At 44.6% G+C, this 22,228-nt stretch overlaps 1 protein-coding gene across 4 annotated transcripts in view; it reads left to right on the plus strand.

Moving 5' to 3' along the window:
* Positions 1–10,518: 10,518 nt before the first annotated feature.
* JADE2 (jade family PHD finger 2) overlaps positions 10,519–22,228 on the plus strand; it is a 353,383-nt gene continuing 341,673 nt past the window's right edge. For 2 of the 4 annotated variants that reach the window (XM_083181796.1, XM_083181799.1), the window contains exon 1: positions 11,485–12,025. The gene's annotated coding sequence lies outside the window, so the exon portion shown is untranslated. Of the gene's footprint in view, positions 10,646–11,484; positions 12,026–12,889; positions 13,304–22,228 lie in introns of those variants that run through there. The other 2 variants (XM_083181797.1, XM_083181798.1) reach the window with 2 other exon arrangements.

A 22,228-nucleotide genomic window follows, 5' to 3' on the forward strand; every position in this document is an offset into this window, starting at 1 on the left:
ATGAAGGAGAAGACTACTCCAATCGGTCTGGGGAAGTGCCAATGTGTAATTCACACTGGACCTGGGTTCGATCCCTGGTGGATCCAACTGCAAAAGCTTAGAAATTGGAATAAAACAGTAAACTCAGTACAGATTCTGGAGTTAATTCAAAGGCGGTTCTCACCTTCAGTGAGTGTGCTCTGGTCACAGGTTCTGTCTGAATGAGCCTGTAGCATAGGATCCTCTCTGGAGGATGGATATCAGGTTGCCTGTGTGACTATGCTACTTTGTTGTAGTAATTCCTGATGATGGTCTATACTAGACCGAAACGTTATGTTATGTTGGATGTATCTTCTTGTCTACAATAAATTTGTTGCTGAAAATTAGACCTTGGTGAGTGCCCATTTCTTCTATACTGAGTCCTATGATTTTGTAAAAGTCTCACCACTGATGATTATGGGAAATTTTCGGCTTGGGTCCAATAGTCCTCACTAGGATGCGGTTGTGCACTGCTGGTAAAGGGCCACTAGAGGGCAATTAAGGACCTAATGGGGCCTCCCAAATGCTGGTGGATAAAGTTTGCTGTAATCGATGAATGCTTGCCAATCCAGTCATAGCCTTGTAGAGGATTAAAGTCTTGTGCCAATGGTCATGCTGCTTCAAAGGTCTGCTCACAATGCCACCAATGCATTTCACTGAACTCTGTCAGCTTTTTCAAGGTGATATCCTGGTGTGGCCATCTTGGGTTTATATACCCTATGTGATTGATAATCACTGACACATGTGACAGGAAATCCCATTGTTAACATATATTTTTTACAAAAGACGTTTATAAAAAATAAATAGATGAACAGAAGACAAACCTTATCTAGGCGTTTATTGAAAACGACGGCTATAAACTTATAAAAGAAGTATAAGAAGTCCGCTGGATCCGGAGTATCAGAGCTTCCGCTGTACTTCCGGGACCCGGGGTGACACGTATCCGTGCATTGGAAAGCAGACATTGCTTCTGAGTCCCGGAACGCACTGTAACCAATATTTCTACTTTCTGTTCTATTGGAAGACAGCCTATCTTTATTGGGGAAACAAAGTATATCAGCCGCACTAAAAAATATCAAACAAATTGATGTTATTGGTTCTAAAAACTTATAAGAACCATTGTTTTATTTAACAGAAACATTAATATAAGTTTTATTTGTTTTATTATTGATCTCGATTTTTTTATATATATAAAGAGGTTTAGGAATTTTCAGAATGCAGCCAAAAACCCAACATCGATCTCTAATAAATGTCACCCTAGGTGCCAAGAGGTTTGTCAGAGATTTATTTTTACGGAAAATAATTTGGGGTTCTGATGGAATAATGGTTCTTAATAGAGTATCTTGTTTAAGAATTACATAATTTTTTTAAAATATATTTTTGATGTCCTCTGAATAGTCATTATAAGTAGATATAAAAGAGAGATTCTCTTCCCGAGTTTTTGTTGTATCACTGTTGTCACGTTTCGTGAAGCACCAGCTGGAGTTTAACAGAGGCTGGGTGCTTTGATATAAGGTTGTTGCTTTAACGACAGAAGGGAGTGAAGCAATGAGATTAAGTAAAACCTTATTTAACAATAATATACTGTAGGTTATGGAATGATAAAAGTCAATAATACAATACTTTATTGAAGAGGATGGAGATGCTTGGTAATTGGAAGAAGTATTGAAGGATTGGTTGAAGAATTGGATGATTGGTTTTAGGGTTGGATGATTGGATGAAGAATTGGATGATTGAATGACGAGTTGAATGCTTGAATGAGGATTGGATGATTGGATGAAGAATTAGATAAAGGGTTGAATACTTGAATGACGATTGGATGATTGGATGAGGAATTGGATGATTGAAAGAACAATTGGATGATTGGATGGTTGGAAGAATAATTGGTTGAAGATTAAATGGTGAAGTTTGAATATCCTTGCTGGATTGGATCGTGGCTGCAGAACCGGGAGTGACCATGGAGAATAACCGTCAGGAGTGAGGAGAAAGATAGAACCCCTTTGGGAGGCTAACCTTGTCCAGTCCGTATTGGCGGCAACAGGTTCCGTGGTACACAGGTGTAGCAGTGAGACGATCAGCAGGAGTTAGAAGGGAACTTCACCGAAGGCGCAAGAACTGTAGAAACCACTACAGACAGCCAGGAGTGAGCAATGATGCGTAGGCATGGACATCATTGTACTGACTGCCGGTCTTGCCTGGCCAGTCAGTACTTAAGGAGTGAGCTGTGCGGCGATTGGATAGCCGTTTGACAGGTGGAGGTGGAGCCGAAACAGTACAGGTTGCAGGATCCCAAACGATGGCGGTCGCCATCGGAGGCGACAGAAACCAGCCGGCGGTGAGTGTGCGCAACTGTGCAATTTGCCCGCGTTTCCAGCCAGAGGCCTAACCAGGCACAGACACACATGGCGGCTCCCATCTCACGCCACCCATGCCTTGCATGGCATCGGAGCACAAAGCACCACTGTCACCACACGGTGACAGTGCAGGAATATGCATCCCACCAGCACAAGGAACAGGAGCGGAGATGAGCGCCAGGGTAGGAGACACGCTGATGAAGGACCTAGGGCTAGGCACAGCACAGGGGAACTGGGTAGCAGCCATGGTGGTCGTGACAACTGTATTGTTAAGCAATTCGCTTCTATCTTTTTCTCCAGAGAGATCCCATGCTTGAGTAACCAAAGAAGGGGGGTAGCCCCTATCAACAAAGGCTTTTTTCATTGAGGTGGCTTGCATGTTAAGTGTAGATTGATCAGAGTAATTCCTCCTTAATCTGAGGAATTGTCCCTTCGGCACATTTTTGACCCATGGACGATAATGTGAACTGGAGAAGTGTAAATAATTATTGGTGCTAGTTTGTTTAGTGTAATTTCGAGTGGTTGTTTTATTATCAAGGATTTCTAGGGTTATATCCAAAAAATCAATGGTGGTAGGGTGGTGGTGATGAGTACATTTTAAATTATAAGTGTTATTGTTTAAATGTGAAACAAATGAGTTGACAGATGTAATATCTCCCTTCCAAATTATAAAAAGGTTGTCTATGTAGCGACTGTAGAGGACCAGGTTCATGCCGCACACCCATCCCCCCCAAACAAGGACTTCAACCTCCCCCATGTAGCGGTTGGCATAACTGGGCGCGAACCTGGTCTTCTTTGCTGTGCCCATCGTCTGTAAATAAAATTGATCCAGAAATATAAAGTAATTGTGAGTTAGTATAAACTGGATGGCTTTTCAGAAGAAGCTTTGATGTGTTTCAGATAGGTCAGTATCTTTTCTTAATTTTTGTTCAATTGCTGTAATTCCTAAATTGTGCGGTATGTATGAATATAAACTTTGAACATTAAGGGGGAAATTTACCAAAATGGATTCGTAAAAAATAGGTGTATTCGTAGGCAGAAATACACCTATTTTTTACACATTTGTATTTTCGGGATTTACAATCCCGAAAATACAACAATTCGTATTCCTAATGATGGGACATTCATATTTGTATTTACAAATACGAATGTCTACACCATCGATAGAATACGACAGAAATCACCATTCAAAAGAATGGTGGTTCCTGATTTACTAAGCAGCCATATTGATAATACGGCTGCTACTTGGTGTAAAACAGGCACCAAAATACGACAGGAAAATACACCCTGATGTTCCTGTCGTATTTGGCTTAAGCCTGCATGGATCAGTCAGATCCGTGCAGGCTTTAGTGTAAAAAAAATAGAAAAATTAATTAAATAATAAAAAAAAAACAGCGTGGGGTCCCCCCCACAGCTGTAACCAGCAGCAGGCTAAAGGAGCCGGGGCCGGTAATTAAAAATCTGGGAACCCGACAAATAGGGGTTCCCCGATTTTTAACGACCAGCCCCAGGCTCCAGGACCGTCGAAATCCATGGAGGAAGCTGTGGAAGGAAACTATACTCACCTGTCCCAAGGCGACGTAGTCCAGGTAAGGGGTCTTTGCAAAAAAACAAACCGAGAACGTGAACCAGACGAACAGCTGAGCCACACGGTACTCTGTGTACATCGTGCGGCTCCGCCTCCCGAATGCCGCTATTGGCCACCTTGCGGCCTAGCGGCTCCTGATTAGCCGCTAGGCAGCAAGTCGGCCAATAGCACCATTCGGGGGCGGAGCCGCACGATGTACACACAGTACCGTGCGGCTCAGCTGTTCGTCTGGTTCGCGTTCTCGGTTTGTTTTTTTGCAAAGACCCCTTACCTGGACTACGTCGCCCTGGGACAGGTGAGTATAGTTTCCTTCCACAGCTTCCTCCATGGATTTCGTCGGACCCGGACACCGACGTCGACATGGAGCCAGAAGACGACACAGGACCAGAAGACCAGGACATCAGGACCAGGGATTAGTATGTAAGGGCTTTGGATGTATTAAAGTTTTATTTTAAGTGTGTGTCAGTGTGTTTTATTTTTCTATTTTTAATACTGTGGAACTACAAGACCCAGCGGGCCCTTTAATGCCCCGCAGGCTGGGACTTGTGGTTCTCCAAGTCCCAGCTTGCGGGGGAGGCTTGCTGGGACTCATAGTTCACAGTATTAAACAATAGTTTATTCTTTTTTTTACACCAAGATCAGCCAGGTGACCACAGCCCAGGGTCACCGGGGACAGCACCAGGTCCTGGAGGGGGGGACCCCTTCATTGGGGGGGTCCCCACTCCCCCAGGGCCCCTGGTCAGGGCCCCTGGCCCCTGACTGGTCGGTAGGGTTAATGTTTTGGCTGCGGGACCTTATATAATAAGTGTCCCCCGGCTGTGACATTACCCTGCTGGCTGGTTTGGCCTGGGGCTGGTTCTTAAAATACGGGGGACCCCTAGTCATTTTGTCCCCCGTATTTTGGGAACCAGCCCCGGACCTGGAGCCTGGGGCTGGTTGTTAAAAATCGGGGCACCCCTATTTGTCGGGTTCCCTGATTTTTAATTACCGGCCCCGGCTCCTTCAGCCTGGTGCTGGTTACAGCTGTGGGGGGGGACCCCATGCTGTTTTTTTTCTGTTTTTTTTTACACCTTGCAGCCTGCACGGAACTGACTGATCCGTGCAGACTGCCAGAAACATTCGTATTAGCGGCCGTATATATGGCCAGCTAATACGAATGGTTACACCATCGGAGGGTTACAAAGCAGTCGTATCTGACTGCTTTGTACATTCCCCTCCGGAACACGACTTTGCATACGACTGAAACAGTTGTATGCAGTCGTAGGGGAGATACTAATACGAAAAACTAGGTTTTTTATATTGGTAAATTTCCCCCCAAGTGTCAGAAATTAATAAGAAGGACACCAGCTTATTGTCTAAATGAAACGTAAAAAGTGAGTGGTGTCTTTGATATGAGATTTTAAAAGTGAAACTCTGGGTTGGAGATAAGTGTCTACATAAAAGGAAAGATTGGAAGTGAGGGAATTAATACCAGATATGATTGGGCGACCAGGGGGTGAGGTAAGTGACTTATGGATCTTTGGGAGGTTATAATAAATGTCGACTGAAGGATGTGAGGGAAAAATAAATTTATACTCATCTTTATTAAGTAAACCTTCCATTTGGGCTTCATCCAGTAATACTTTTAAATCATCAGGAAAGGAGGGGGTGGGGTCTCTTTTTAATGGGCTATAGAATTGTACATCTTTTAATTACCTCCCCCCCCACACCTTATCTGCCTCTTTTATGATGATATTATGATCTTTTACAAGTTTTTATGAGCTTTGGCTTCCCATTTATTTAATTTTTTATTTTCTTATGAATATTCTGGTGGGAGGGAGTGTGAGGAATTTTTGTCCTTACAGAGATTTTCAAGATCTTCCAAAGTAACTTTATAGAAGGAGTCTATACTAGAGCCTTTGGACTTTATCGGATAAAATTCTGACTTTTGTTTAAATTTACTACTACTTTCCTCCAGATTATAGAGGAGTTTGGTTTTGGATGTATCTATTAGATATTCTTCCAAAAGGGTTTCTAATATTTCTAAAATTGGTTGATCATTCTTATCTAACAGAATAGGGACTGATTCATCGTTTTTCTTCAATAGATTCTGTTTAGCAAAATATTTTTTCCTACAGAGGGTTCGGATAAACCTATTTAATTCGATGAACAAGTCATATATGTTGGGTTCAGATGATGGGGAGAATTTTAAACCTTTACTTAGTACACTAATTTCACTTGGGTTTAAAACTTTAGAGGATAGGTTGTAAATACTTTACTTTGAACGATTATGTTTTTCTACTTTTGATTGCTTTTGTCTTTCCTTTTTTCCCACTCTCTTTCCTCTGAACTGATGTTTCTTCTCCTTTTGGTACCTAATTGCCACTCTGTTGTTTGTGTTGGGGTTTTTTGGAGATTTTTCATGGGAAGTTCTAAAAAAATCTCACTGATGTTCAGGAGTTTTTTTTCTGCATTTCAATTGGCCGCCGGCGTCCTGCATTGAAGAAGCCTGTGCTTCGGGTCCTGCTGGAGGGAATGAGGGACTCGGAAAAGGAGTGGGGCAGTAAGCGAAGGGAGGGGAAATGAGGGGGGGGGGGATAGGTATGGGGAGGGAATAATCAGTCCCGGGCCCCAAAATTCCTAGTGGCAGTCCTGTCTGGTATAATTAGTACTGGATATTGCAGTGGGTGGCATGATGTGTAAGGGGCATTATGGTGGGTGGCATTGTGTAAGAGGCATTACAGTGGGTGGCATAATGTTTCATGGGCATTACAGTAGGTGGCATTATGCTTGATGGGCAGTTGATAGACATGCCCAGTAGATGGTGATGGACACACCCAGTAGGCGGTGATGGACACAACCCTCCAATGGTGCACCCCCTAAGACAATTGGCTGCGCACGCCTATGTCTATATGGTGAAATGGTTGACACAAGCAAAAGCTTGACATAAAAAAGGTTGACATGGGAAAATGTCACTATGATTCGCTTCACATATTGCTGGGCCCAGGAGCTCACCTCAATCGAGTATTGTGGGCGACAGCTGGAAATATCGAAAAAAACTGCGGTCTTGTATAACCAAAGGATGTGGGAGGTTTGCACCATGGACCTTATGGCACAGCCCCAGAGGTGTATCACTGGTCCTGGCCACATTGTGGAGGTGGATGAAAGCTTGTTTGTCAAGCGAAAAAGCAACGTCGGACGGACTTTACCACAGCAGTGGATTTTTGGTGGAATTTGTCGGGAAACTGGACAGTGTTTCCTTAAAATGGTGCTCAGACGTGATGCCACCACTTTGATGGCGGCTATAAATGAAAACATTGAGCCAGGCACCACTATTTATACGGACTGCTGGAGGGAGTACAGCACTGAACAGCTGGAACTGGCTGGTTATCAGCATTCACAAGTGAACCACAGGTTTAACTTCATTGACCCGGCCACAGGGGTTCATACCCAGAATGTGGAGAGACTTTGGGGCGCACGTAAATGGCGCAATAAGCGCCAAAGAGGCAAAGCATGCCACCATCTCCAATCATATTTACAAAAGTTTATGTGGCGAAAGACTTTGGGTGGTGATAATCCATTTGAACGCATACTTACACTTACGCTCCTCCCTGAAGCAGATTGACTGTTTTTTCATATGTTTTCTTTCATGATTTTTAGTAATTAATGTTGTTATGTTGTAAGTTGATTCATTGTTATTATTATCATTATTTATTGTAATTATTGTTATTAATTCATTATGCATTTTCATTGTAATTATTTAAGTAAATTACAGTTATTCGTTAACACATGTCATCATTACTGTGTCAGATGTATGATATTGCAGGTGTGAATGTGTTCCTAAAACACCACCACTATCCACGCCACCCCGAAGCATGGCGAGCGGCGGCAGAACACGTCCTCTGACCTTTTCATACCCCCACTATCCACATCGGTGTGGAGTTGATTTTCTAAAGTGTGGGGAGCGCAGCAAGCCACTGTACCCAAAGCGTGGCGAGCGCGGATTACTTTACATGTATTCCACGTCCGCTCGCCACAATTTATAAAATCAACTCCACGCCTACGTGGATAGTGGGGGTATGAAAAGGTCAGAGAACGCGTTCCGCCGCCGCTCACCATGCTTCGGGGTGATGTGGATAGTGGTGGTGACGCAAAAGAATGGCATAGGTGCTTTCAATAGTAAGCACCCATCACATCTCATAGCATGGGTGCTTCTACAATGAAATATCGGATCGCATCGGATCGCACCCACTGCATGGTGCCGTGCGATCACATGCGATATTTCATTGTATAAGTACTGTTGTGCACTTAATACGCACATCGGATCATATCTCATAGCATGGGTGCTTATACAATTAAATATCGCATCGGATCACACCGTCTATGGTACCGTCCGATCCCATGCGATATTACATTGTATAAGCACTCCTGTGCACTTAAAATGGACATCGCATTGCATCGCATGGCACCATACACGCTGTGATGGTATTTCAAATCCTGTTTGGATGGCACCTAGGCTGCTGTGCATTATGATATACAGGGGCCTATTTATCATTTAATATTTGCGGCAGGTTAGCCGCAAATATTATGTATCACCAGAATATATGTAGGAAGGATCGCATTAGGAATCTTTGATCCCAGCTGCATCCCCTATAGGTTACTATGAGGGATGCGAAGCTGCCCGATGTGTCAACATCGGGCAGCATTGCTTCGTGTCCCTAGACTACCACCATTCTGAGATGGCGGTAGCCCGTTGGCCACAGACCACGCTGCCACTGGGGCAGTGCAGTCGGTGGGGAGCCCATCCCTGCACATGCGGATGATACATCCCCGCAATACATACTTGCCTACCTGACCCTCTCCATGCGGGAGAAAAGGCTCTGTTCCTGGACTTCCCTGGTAATGTATGATTGCCATCCCCTGTGGGGAGCTAGGTAAAGGTGTTTCACCACAGGTGCTGGCAATCATACATTACAGGGAAGTCCAGGAGTAGAGCATTTTCTCCCATATGGAGAGGGTCAGGTAGGCAAGTATGCCGCAATAGGATTGCATATTACAATGCGATCCTGGGCGGTAATGTTCCACCCAGATCGCATTGTAAATTAGATTCTTATTAAATGGGCCCCACAGAATGCCGCATTAGGAATGAATTTATATATGTGCACCCTTTGAGGCCATGTCCTTTGTGTGAGGCCGCACTCACTTTTCCAGGCACTCGCATGCCTTCAGGGTACATACAATCCCCACCCCCCCTCTTCCCGTTAATTTGCCGCCCCGACGATTTTCCGGATTTGCCGTGTGTGTGTTTTGTGTATACTTTAAACCTCTATCAAAATAAACAGAAGTATAATGTCAGAAATGTATCATATGCTTAGGTAGCCAGTTTATTTGAAAAAGAAATACAAACATTGGCGAACGTCAGCCTGACGGAACCAATGTTTAGGACTGAACACTGTTATATAACCAATGTTAATACAACATTGTTTTCTTTTGCTGTGTCCCCCTGCTTCTGTGCACTGTGTGTAGTGTTTTTGTAACTTTGGTAAACTTTGTGCTACTAGATACAAAATCCAAATCTCGTTGGGACGTATAGGGCATTCTACATACTGAGATGCACTAGGGAATGAGGGGACTACTATGAAAACATAAATACAAGAGGCAACTGACTGCATGTAAAATGGGGTTTGTTGTCTGTGTACTGTGTAGAGCGGAGCTGATGACGTCAGGACAGAGGGAGGAGCTGGTGATGTCATACACCCTCCACATTTGGCAGGCTATTGAGAGCAATGGCAGCAGACGCCACTCAGTGAGCAGCAGTCAGGCTGAGGGGAGGGGGGGCGTGATTCGTTGTTATCTGCCCAGGAGCCAGCACTGGTGACGGCAACTCCCTCCTCCTTGGCAGCAGCTATGAGGAGGAGGAGGGGGCGGCCGAGTAGCAGCAGCAGCTTTGCATGAAGCGGGAAATGGAGGGTGGGTGTGGTCACTGGCGGGCCTGACACACAGCACACACATAGCACGCAGCAAGAATACAGCAGCGTCTACATCATGTCACCATGAACCCGCCCAGTGGTGCCTGCACCGGCCGCCGCCCCCAGCCTGCTCCCAATGAGAGCAACGCCACAGCCGGCCTCAATTCTAGCTGCGTGAGCGCCGCTCGCTGGCTGCGGCCTCCGAACATCCTGTCACTGCTTAACCCTGCGCGTCCCGGCCTGGCGGGAGGAAGCACCTGCGGGTTATGTCATCTCTCACAGGGCTGCTGTGCTGTGTGGCTGCTGCTTATCCGAGCCATCACGTGTGTGCACATTATATATATATATATATATATATATATATATATATATATATATATATATATATATATATATATATATATATATATATATATATATATGTTTCTGGCATCACTTAGGGACATACTCGTGTGCCCAGGGTGACCCTGCAATGAGGCGCACCAGCTGGCTGTGCACCATTAGCACCCCGTACATTACACACACCCCTCCCTCCCCCGGGTGTATATTGGGGGTGACCAGACCACCACCAGTACAGGAACACCCACTCAGGCTGCTGACTTCCCTGTGCACTTGCAAAGTGGGGGTGGCAGAGGCAGTCCCCAGCACCGCCTCTGCCACCCATCTCTCTCCTGTGCCCTCTGCCCAGACGCAATGATGGGTACACGCATCTGACGCAGGAGAAATAGAGATGTGAAGTACGTCAGTAATGTATCCTCTGAGCCTCAGGAGTTACATGCAATGTTGTGTGTGACAGGAGAGAGGAGGGGGTGTGCGGAGTTATGCAAGGTGAGGGAGGGGGGGGGGGCATAAGTACTAATAGGTAAGTGGTACATTGCAGAAACTGGAGGATGCGGTAGGTTAGCATGGGGCACACTGCCAGATAAGATTGGTAAATAGTGTGGGGGTTAGTGTAGACTGTGTGGTATTGGTGCATTGCCAATGGAGTTGGTGTGAGATGGGGTGGTGGGTTAGTGAAAAGCACACTAGAACTACTGATGGCGGGGTTGTTAGAGAGGAGTACATTCCAAGTGTCAGTGGGGGGCGTGTGCGTGTGATGGTGGTGTTAGTGAGGAGCACACTACAAGTGGAGATGGTGGGGGTGAGAGAAGCACATTGCCAGTGACGATGGTGGGGGCGTGATGCTGGTGGCATTGCCAGTTGAGATGGTGTGTGGGTGGGATGTTAGCGAGGAGCACACTAGCAGTGGCGATGATGTTAGTAAATAGAAAACTACCAGTGGAGTTGATGTGAGTGAGGGGGTTAGTGGGGAGCACACTAGCAGTGGAGATGATGTGAGTGGGGAGCACACTAGCAGTGGAGCTGTTGTGATTTGGGGGTTACTGAGGAGAACACGGCCAAATGAGGAGAGGTGACTGAGTTGAGTGCGTTAGAAAAGTGTGCAGTCCGGTACAGCAGCACTGCCCAAACAACCTGATCCAACTTGCAATGCAATCCGAACCTCTAGCTGCCTCTCTGTACCGCATGTATACAATGTAACCTGCAGCAAAAATACAAGTGAGAGTATAATGTGTAATGCAGAACAGAGAAGACCATCAGGCTCAGAGGGACACGGGTTACACCCCCTCCCTACCTGGATCTCCAAGTATAAAAAAAAAAAAAAACAAACAACAACCCATACCCCTCCAGCATGAGACTGACACAGGATTGAGTGCAAAGTAAACCTCACAGCACCCACCCCCTTTCCAAGCAGAGCAGCCTGCAACCATTCATATCAGCATACACACGCAGATAAATATGTATATGTGTATTTTTTGCAACAGATCAAGGAAGTCTGCCTGCCAAGGCGATCAGAGGGACTGAAGCAGGATTTGCATGAGCAGCCATTTCACCGGGAACCTCTTTACAACATGTATTTTTGGATGACAGACATGGAGTTACTTTTTCCCCACTGCTAGCAGGGAGAGCTAGAGACCTCTGGATACAGTGTGAGTGATGAGCCGCTGGACTTTCTGCAGGAGGCTCATGGTCTTCTCCGTTTTTTACCCTGGGATCCTCCCCTGTTTTAACCTGAGCTTCTCTCCACAGTGAGGAGGACACCCCCCAAACACAGCAAGGTAACCAACTCATGCCATGTTATGGTCAGGATGCACAGGGGGCTTAATGCCTGCGTGTGATGGAATGGGAGTTGTTGCTGATCTGCAAGCTGGATGGATTCTGCTTAAATTGCAGCGAGCCCTATAGAGGAGGAAGCTGGTGAAGAGGTGGGGGGAATGTGCAGCAGAAGCATTAGGCATTGCGCATGTTGGGCAGTCATGTTTAAAGAGTAAGAGGGAGGTGGAGACCTATAAACAACTTTTTTTTCTTTAAACCTTGAATCCTATCATAAATAATCCAATAAGGTATTTATATAATGACTGCGGCACTGTGCACAGAGGCATCAGTCATGGGAGCCAACTTTTCAAAACGATTGGGGGTGGAGGCTCCATGTGAATGTACAGATATGGATTTGGGCAGCACACATTTTGCGGGTGATCTAGAATCCAGATCTTTCTTCCATGGCATCAGGCGGTGTGCGTGGAGGCTACCCTGGCTGGCAGATGATGCATGGGTTCCGAAGAGGACAGTGTGGCTTTGCCATGCTGATGCTCTTCTCAGTGTGTAGTTGAGCTACTTTCCTTCCATGTGTAGTGACCACCCCCTCATAGCGTATAGCCGATTTGTATATCTCACGTGTGCACTGTTTGCCTCGTACATAAAACACATTTGTCATCTGCAGATAAGTGTATGATGGGTGTTAAGTAACCGGGGTATAGCACTTATTGCACTGCGTGCTAGTGCAGAATTGGGATGGGAGAGACCTGCTGTCAGCTCTATGATTGCAATGGAAATGTACTGCTGCTGCTGGCTTGTGCTGCTGCGCGCTGGGGCAGGAGACGGCAGGGGGCGTGGCTGTTGTTTACCTTTTTGAAACTCACGGTTCCCCTCGGACACCTCTGGGGGCGTCAGCATGATGGTGATCACCAGCTCTCTGTATAAACAGCTCTAATTCCCCAGGCACTAACATGCAGCCAGCCACCTCCTCCTCCCCTGGTATTCTCATTCCTTCACTCCTTGTGCAGCCATCAGCATCACCGCAGCTACTCCTGCGTTTGCGGGATGGATTCTATGCAAAGATCTATCTGGCAGCGAATCCGTTCTTTATAGAACGCACGCCCATATGATATCATTACAAGGACAGATCTGGAGAACCTTCAGCCGGGTCTGCAGACCCATTGTGATCCATAGGCGGACATGTTCTGTGAACAGCTTTTGATAACCCCAACTACAACTTGTGTTAAACATGAACTGCATTCATGTGGAGATATAAGCCATGATGAGTATAGAAGCCTCATGTAGGTGAAATATAATGATTATTCGATATCTGGTTCATTCGCACTCTTTTAAATGCCCCTGGTTTCATGCTCGCCCATGGCTGCACAGTATATCGCTACTTTCCCCATGTTGCAGGCTGCACAGCATTGAATGGCCCCTCTTGGGTAGCAGTTGATTTCACTTTTTGCTGCTGAGAATGATCTTTCATTCCACAACCATAGGGGCAGTCAGTCTCTGCTACAGACTGTGCAGAACTAGAGGTGACATAGTTTCCCTGTGATTGGTGGACGTCACTCACACACATCAGCCATTGGTTATTAGTGGGAAGGTGTGTGAGATTGGGGACCTGTGGGGCATGTTTATTACTACAGCTCCTTACACACAGGTTTGAACCAGTACATAAGGAAGTGAATAGGACTTTATCATGTTAAATTACATACAGTAGTTGGAAATGGAGCTTAGCTGTCAAAGAAACCTCAGACATTTTATAATGTAGCTTTTGGACAAATATTAGTGATAAGACTACATTTTTACTGTAGCAATCTTAAATTATGTATATTCTTATTAAATACAAATATTACCCATTGGTTTCAAGATCAGAAAGTATGTTTTCTAACTGTCCTGCCTGATCTGTGAATGGCACTCGCTTTGCATGCCATCATCCTATTTACAATACCATCTCCTCTTTTAGTCTGTCCTTAGTGTGCTATAGATGTAATATTTTTGTGTATGCATACATTATATATTGATACATAATTGCACTCATGGTCATTTATCGCTGGCAATATGGTCGCTGAGCAACCATATTGCCAGCAATTGGAATGTGCACTGGCGATAAATTGCCGGGTGCGCCCTGCCGTTTTCAGCCCCCTAATGGTCGCTGGTCGACCATCGACTTCCCCTGCCTCTTCTTCCAGCAGTGTGTTGTTTTCATCAGCGACCATCTCTGGTCACTGATGAAAACGGGACACTGAGCAATATGATTGTTGAGCAATATATTGCTAGCGATCACATGTGTATGCACCTTTAGACTAATGGGAGATAAAGATGTATGCAATGATTATTATTGGTAATATTATTGGTATTATTATTAACGTTTATGTTTAAGTGTGTCTTGTTTGGTAAATCTAGCAAACATTTTTCAGTAACAAGTTCTGAGAGCATAAGTAGTTTAAGTTTAACCTTGCATTCATTAGTAGGTTGTGTAATTGATTTTTACTAAATGCTTTCTGATGGATTTAAATGTTTATTGCTTGTCTTACTGCATACCTCCAAACATGACCCATTCCAGGAAGAACAAAATGCTCAGCTCCTGGTCCTATTTATTGTGTTGATCTAGTTAATTGATAAGAAAGGTTCTGTCACTCCTAAATTTAGAGGGAAATCCATGAAGAAAGCATTTTGTCCCTCTAGGAATGGGAGGTATAATTACTGTATTCGTACCGCCTAAAGTAAAATGCACAATTAGAAGCAAGGTCTCTAGAGCAATATGTTTCAAGACAGTTTTAGGAGAGCACAGTAAAGGCCCATAAATCATCTGCAGCACCCCTGTAACCTCCACTTTATTGAATAACATTGACTAGCCATTACATTATGGGGTCAATCAATTTTCGGTTTCCTTTTCTATTAAGTCTGTGATGCTTATTTATCCATTTAAGTCGCTGTTTTCTGTGTGGCTTTCCGTAGGCTTAAAGCAGAAATCATCTCTCTCTGGCTTCACTTCCTTATAATTGGATCATTCCATTTGAATATAGAAGTGCGTTTTCAAACAAACTTACAATACAATTACCCCATATGCCATACCTCCCAACATGACCATTTCCAGGAGGAACTCAATGCTCTATTCCTGGACTTCCCTCTTCATTTATGATTACCATCACCTGTGGTGAAACACCATTCTTATCCATTAACCTTTTTAAAACAGGTGATGGCAATCATACATTAAGAAGCAGAGCATTGTGTCCCTCCTGGAGAGGGTCATGCTGGGAGGTATTCATATGCCGCTGCTTATATGAAAGCCTCTCAGGACTGCATAATGTAGGGCATACTTGCCTACCTGACCCTCTCCATGCGGGAAAAAATGCTCTGTTTCTGGACTTCCCTGGTAATGTATCATACCTCCCAACTGTCCCGCTTATCGCGGGAATGTCCCAGTATTTTGGAATATGCCCACGTCCCTCCCGCCGCCGGCAGTGTCCCGCGGCAGGGGGGGGGGGTTGTGAGTCCCCCCTATCATCCATGAATAGACGTTGTGCGCACGCGCACAGCGTCTATTCTTGCAGGCAGAGGGGCTCTATGAGCTGCTGGGCAGGCACCCACAGTGGCGGAAAGCGGGGGCGTGGCCTTGCGGCAGCGATGCAATTATAAGTCACGCCCCTTTCTGATAGGCCACACCCCCGAATAATGCCGAGCGTCTCTGGCGCGCACCCTGTCCCTCCCCGACATCTGCAAAAGTTGGGAGGTATGCTGTATGATTGCCATCACCTGTGGTGAAACACCATTACCTAGCTCCTCACAGGGGATGGCAATCATACATTACCATGGAAGTCCAGAAACAGAGCATTTTCTCCCTCATGGAGAGGGTCAGGTAGGCAAGTATGATGTAGGGAGGAACTTATTAACATAAACTTTCTGGACAAAAGTTTCTGGCCACACCTGTTAATTTTCGAATTCAGGTGTTTCAATTAAGGGGTGTACACACGGGGAGATTTTGGCTAATGGACAATTTTGACTAAGCAATTTTGGGAGAGATTTTGGCTAGATGCACTGGAAATTTTGTCTTCGAAACATAAACATACAATTTGACGGCAGATAAGAACAACTTGGCCCATCTAGTTTGCCCCTTTTATAAACCTGTTACCTCAAACCATATTTGATCCTTATTGCTTTGAAAGGATATCAATATGCCTATCCCAAGCATGTTTAAATTGCTCTACTGTATTTGCCTCTATTCCACTTATCTACTACTCTTTCTGTGAAGTAATTCTTCCTCAAATTTCCCCTGAATCTTCCTCTAATTTCAGTGCATGTTCTCGTGTTCTGTTGCTCCTCTTCCTGTACCTTGTTAAAATCCTTGATATATTTGAAAGTTTCTATCATGTCCCCCCTTTCCCTTCTCTGCTCTAAAGTATACATATTAAGATCTTTTAGTCTTTCCTGGTACGTTTTGTGATGTAGGCCATGAATCATTTTAGTTGCCCTTCTTTGTACAGTCTCTAATGTATTTATATCCTTCTGGAGATATGGCCTCCAAAACTGAACATAGTACTCTAGATGAGGTCGTACCAATGACCTATACAGCGGCATTATTACTTTTTTCTTTCTACTGCTGATACCTTTCCCAAGCATCTGACTTGCCTTCTTCATTGCTTTGTTACATTGCCTACCTGCCTTTAAGTCCACTGAAATAGTGACACCTAGATCCCTCTTTTCCTCAGTAGTTTCCATTATAGTGCCATTTATACTATATTTAGTCTTTGGATTTATGAGACCCAAGTGCATGATTTTGCATTTTTTGGCATTAAACTGTAGTTGCCATGCTCTTGACCATTCCTCTAATCTACCTAGATCATCAATCATTTGTTTTACCCCTCCTGGTGTGTCTACCCTGTTGCATACCTTTGTGTCATCTGCAAAAAGGCACTTTTTACCCTCAATTCCATTTGCAATATCACCAATAAAGATATTAAAAAGCACTGGTCCAAGTACAGATTCCTGGAATACTCCACTTGTAACCTTTCTCTTCTTTGACTGTGTCCATTTACTACAACTCTGTTTTCTGTCCTGCAACCACGCTCTTATCCATTCAACTATCTTAGAATCCAATCCCAAGCTTTCAAGTTTATTTAACAGTCTGTGATGTGGGACAGTGTCAAAAGCCTTACTAAAGTCTAGATAAGCTACATCTACAGCACCTTGAAAAAGATCCAATTACAGATCGAAACGCGTTGGTGCTGACTGACCTTCTTTGGGGGACCTCACCACTTTGGGACAAAGGACTGCTGACCACTCCAGGAAACGGGGCCCCGTTTCTTCCTGGTTATTTCCATCTCTCAGCTGACCCCTGCGAACCCTTAAGATGAGTACCCCACTTGTTTTACACTTGGTATTTTAACATTATGTAATAAAAGTCAAACTATTTTACCCTAGTTGTGACATAAGAACCATCTGTATCCATAACCTGGACAAAGCAAGTATTTTGTGACACGCCTGATTAACTCCGACACTTGTGAGTTATTAGAAAGGGGATAACTCCCCGTATTCATTTCTACCAAATCTATATGTGCTAGAATAAGGGGTTACTCCCGATTGAATGTATAACACTGAAACTTAACCAAACAGTATTACACAAAGTGTCCCTATAAACTTTTCTCTTACATATACGGCTCCTTTAAAACTACTGAGGAGCACCATAACGAATCACCAAAACAGGGGAGTACTACCATTTTAATCTTAGCGCTCACTATCTAAGTCAGTTATCTTTTTCACATTTCCATTTAAAGGGTGTTGTGTTACCCTTCTCACTGTAACTTTAATAGTAAGCTGCTCTGAGCGCAATCTATATCTCTTCACTCTATCTCTCTCCACATCTACAGCCCCACCTTGATCTATTACTTTAGTCACCCAGTCAAAAAAGTCAATAAGATTTGTTTGACATGATCTTCCCCCAGTAAACCCATGCTGTTTCGTATCCTGTAAATTGCTGGTTTTGAGATATTCTACAACTCTTTGTTTTAAGAGTGTTTCCATCAATTTCCCTACTACTGATGTAAGGCTCACTGGTCAATAGTTGCCTACCTCCTTCTTGCTTGCACTTTTGTGCAGTGGGACTACATTCGCTGTTTTCCAGTCCTCTGGGATTACTCCAGTAGCTAGTGACTTTGCTCCCAATGCACAATCGCATGTGATTTATCGGATGTAAAGATGACACATCAAGTGCCAAAACGTATGTATTCCTCCTGGGCAGCTGCTGGGGGAGTTGAAGGGAAATTGGGTCCTGTGTATGGCGGCCATAAGACTTGTCTTTTGTTTAAGCAGTTTCTGAATGTACCGGTGTTTTTAAATGATTTAGTGTAGTTAATTTTCATTAACAAAGCCAGTAACAACTTTAACTTACACACAATAATAGTCTATGATCTAGTCAAAATTGCCTTGCCTGCACAGTCAATCTGTGCTAAGCAATCTTTTTTAGACAATATTGACTAAGCAGGAGAAAAATCGGGAGATGCATGGTTCTCAAAAGTTGGCAACGCTTTGATCCCTTAGCTGAAGAGTTCTGAAATTACACTGGCATTAATGTAAGCAAAAAAGTTGTGCGGCAGAAGCTTTATGGAATGGGTTTCCATGGCCGATCTGCTGCATGCAAGCCTCACATCACCAAGTCCCAATGCCAAGTGCTGTAAAGTACACGGACACTGGACTGTGAAGCAGTGCAAATTTTTTCTTTGGAGTGAGGAATCTGGCATCTCTGTTTGCTAGTCAGATGGGTAAGCCTGGGCTTGGTGGTTGCTGGGAGAATGTTACCTGCTTGGCTGCATTATGACAACTGTGAAGTTTGGTGGAGGAGGGATAATGGTATGGGCTTTTTTCAGGGATTTGGGCTATGCCCATTGTCTTCAGTGAAGGGCAATCTTAATGCTTCAGCAAACATTTTGAATAATGCTATTCTTTCAACTTTGTTGAACATTTGGGGAAGGCCATTTACAATTTAACATGAATGTGCCCCAATGAATAAAACAAGGACTATAAAAGCATGGTTTGAGTTTGGTGTGGAAACAAACCACATTAAACACCTTTTAGGATAAACTGTAATGGGATTTGCAAGCCAGGCCTTCTTGTCGGTATTCAGGGGCTTACCTCTGTTTCTGGGTCCAGCGGTCTCCCCACTGGGCACGTTCTGTGGTTGGGGCGATGGGGAACAGTGTTCACTATGAGTCCTGGTTCCGGGTCACAGCCGCCATTGTGGAGTCTGGCTGCGCAGGTGTGCGCCAGCAGGCTGGGAAGTATGGTGGGTATATCCTGGTTCTACATGTGTCTACTGTACCGGTCTAGCTATAGCTTCCTCAGCTACACATAATCTGCCAGTTCCCTAAACCAAGCCTAGACACTTCTCATCCAACATCAGTGCCTTTACAGAATGAATGGGCACAAATTCCCAAAGAAACACTCAAATCTTGTGGAAAGCCTTTCACGAAGAGTGGAAACTGCTATAGCTGCAAAAAGGGGGACAAACTCCATATTAAAGTATATGTATTTGAATAAAATGTATTTACAGTCTGTGTTGATGTAATGGTCAGATGCATGAATAATTTTGTCCATATAGTATGCTTATGTTGGCATTATACCCCTGCAAAGACCTATGCAATGATTTAAGACAGACTTTTTGTCGCTAATGAGTCTGATAAGAGTTATAAGGTATATCCAGAATATACAATAAACATAAAAAAAATTCACCCAAAGAACAGACCAAAGCTACTTAAAAAAATTGAACCTAAAGATACATCCATTTATGTACAGGCCTTTGTGGACATGGTTCAATTTCATGACTGTAACTATAGAACAAGTATGGCTTTCATGGAAGGATAGCATGAGCAGTTCCTTCTCTCCCAGAAAAAACCTCAAAATATGCCTGAGATTTGTAAAGATGCAAAAGTGGAGTTGTGTGGTCTTAATGCACACCCAACTGCAAATCACCACAAGAACCTCATACCAAATGAAAGACCACATGACCTGGATGCCACTCAAAATGTAAGGCCCTCTAAATCATATAGAAGAATCATGTTCCTAAGCACTGTCTATATCTCCGCAAATAGGAGTTTCTGTGGCAAGAACTTTTAAAAGAGCTCTGCATTAATGAATGACCTCAAACATCAATGTACTCATGTTGTTTTTTGAGACAATTTTTCTCTGACCGGACAAGTGATAAACTTAGAGGTTAACTATCAAAGACTTCTTAAAATAAACAGAGGCGATATTGCCACTTGCAACCAATCAGATTCTGTCTATCATTTTGTAGGATGCAATAGAGAAATAATAGACAGAATCTGGTTGTTTCCTAGCACGGCGCCCACGATTTTAATCTTATGCCATCGTTTTGATCGCATGCGATGCGATCAAAACTATTTTTTTAATTGTACAGGCACCCTGATGGGTGATTACTATGTTATTAGCACCCCCATTGTTAACGCCACCCCCACTATGAACGTCAACCCGAAGCGGGGCGAGCGCAGCGAGGCAGTGAGGGGTGGCGGTACGCGTCCTCCTATAGTGTGGCTGCGCGCACCACACTATATAAAATAAACTCCACGCCGACGTGGATAGTGGGGGTATGAAAAGGTCGGAGGATGCGTACCGCTGCGCTCGCCACGCTTCGGGTTGTCGTTGTCAGTGGGGGTGGCGATAACAATGGGGGTGCATATAACATAGTAATCACCCATCAGGGTGCCTGTAAAATGACAAATCGCATCGCATGCCATTATGCCACGCAATATTAAAATTGTACAGTGCGGCTCTTAGGACTCAAAAATTGGGTCCCATCGCATACCTTAATTGTGGTATGCGATGGCATAAGATGGGCGCCGTGCTAGGAAACAAGTACCAAAATTTGTGACAATCCTTTAAAGTTGGTTAGAAATGCGTACCAATGTTTTGCAAGGAAGCTCTCATGTAACAAGGTCTTTCGTACTTCTTCCTTTCCCTGATGGGGGTGGGGTGCTGCCACATGTGCCAATGCCAGTGGCCCTATTTGGGTCATCTGTATAGAATAAAAGTTTCCTTGCTGGGGCATACTGTAATAATTGAGGATGTGCCTGTGACATTAATAATATCTAATCTGATCTGTGTATCTTAACGTGAAGTCTGATGGCATAATAGCGGCATACAGAGGATTATGATGGCATAATAATGGCATTCAGAGAAGTCCGATGGCATACTAGTAGCACTTGGAAGATATAATAGGGGCATGTGGGAGTCTAATGGCTCCTTAGTGGTATGCAAAGGAGACTGATGGCACAGTAGTAGCATGAGGAGGACTGTGATAGCATAATAGTGGCATGTGGAGGAGTCAGATGTCATAACAGTGGCAAGTCAGGCCACCTCAATGCACAACATAATCGATTGCCCCTCCTTCCCCCTCATTATGTCCTTATATCCTTTATGTTGGGGCCATCCAGCTGCCAATGCAGCACCAACCTCACAAGTCTTACCACAATTTACTGACCATTGCCCCCTCATACCTCACTAGTTATAAAATAAAAAGTCATAATAAAACAAAAAAAATGGTACTTCCTCATCATTGCGGCCACCACTTACGCTATGGAACTTACGTACTGTACGGCGAGTCATTAGATGATATTATACAGATGGGGCAGGCCTCTTCCTTGCTGGCGAATCGCCAGAACGTCAGCGCTGGCGATCCACCAGCGGCCTGCCTAACCAGCCGACAGACGCGTGTGCGTCTCACGCGCGTCTCAACCTCCATCTGCGGGGTGACAGGAACCCTGTCCGTCTCCGCCTCAGGGAGACGGACAGGGTTAGGGGGGGGGGGGGGGGGGGTGCGGGCGTGTCCCCTTCTCGCTATGCAGATGGCGCTGGTGGGGGATGGCGGCTGGCGTCGCCATCCCCTGCCAAGATGGGACCTGCCCCATCTGTATATGCCCAGAAAAATGTTTGGCGGTATAACAGTAGAAACCAGCAAAAAAAGAGCAGGACCAGGTCAAGAATCTTTGCACCGTACCACCCTGGGTCCTCGCCACCACCCTTGGTCCACGCCACCCTTCTGTGTCCACGCCTTCATCTATTACCTTTAGTAAAGTTGTGCGGAGCGGAACGAGCCACCGAGCCTGAAGCGTAGTGAGTGAAGCGAGCCCATGAGGGGACAATGGTGCTGCTGAAAAAAATGCCTCTAAAGCACATTAACTTACGTAGCAGTTAAGTAGCAGCTAATG

Source organism: Crinia signifera, chromosome 4 (genome assembly GCF_055691185.1).
Source record: "Crinia signifera chromosome 4, ASM5569118v1, whole genome shotgun sequence".
Classification (NCBI taxonomy): domain Eukaryota; kingdom Metazoa; phylum Chordata; class Amphibia; order Anura; family Myobatrachidae; genus Crinia; species Crinia signifera.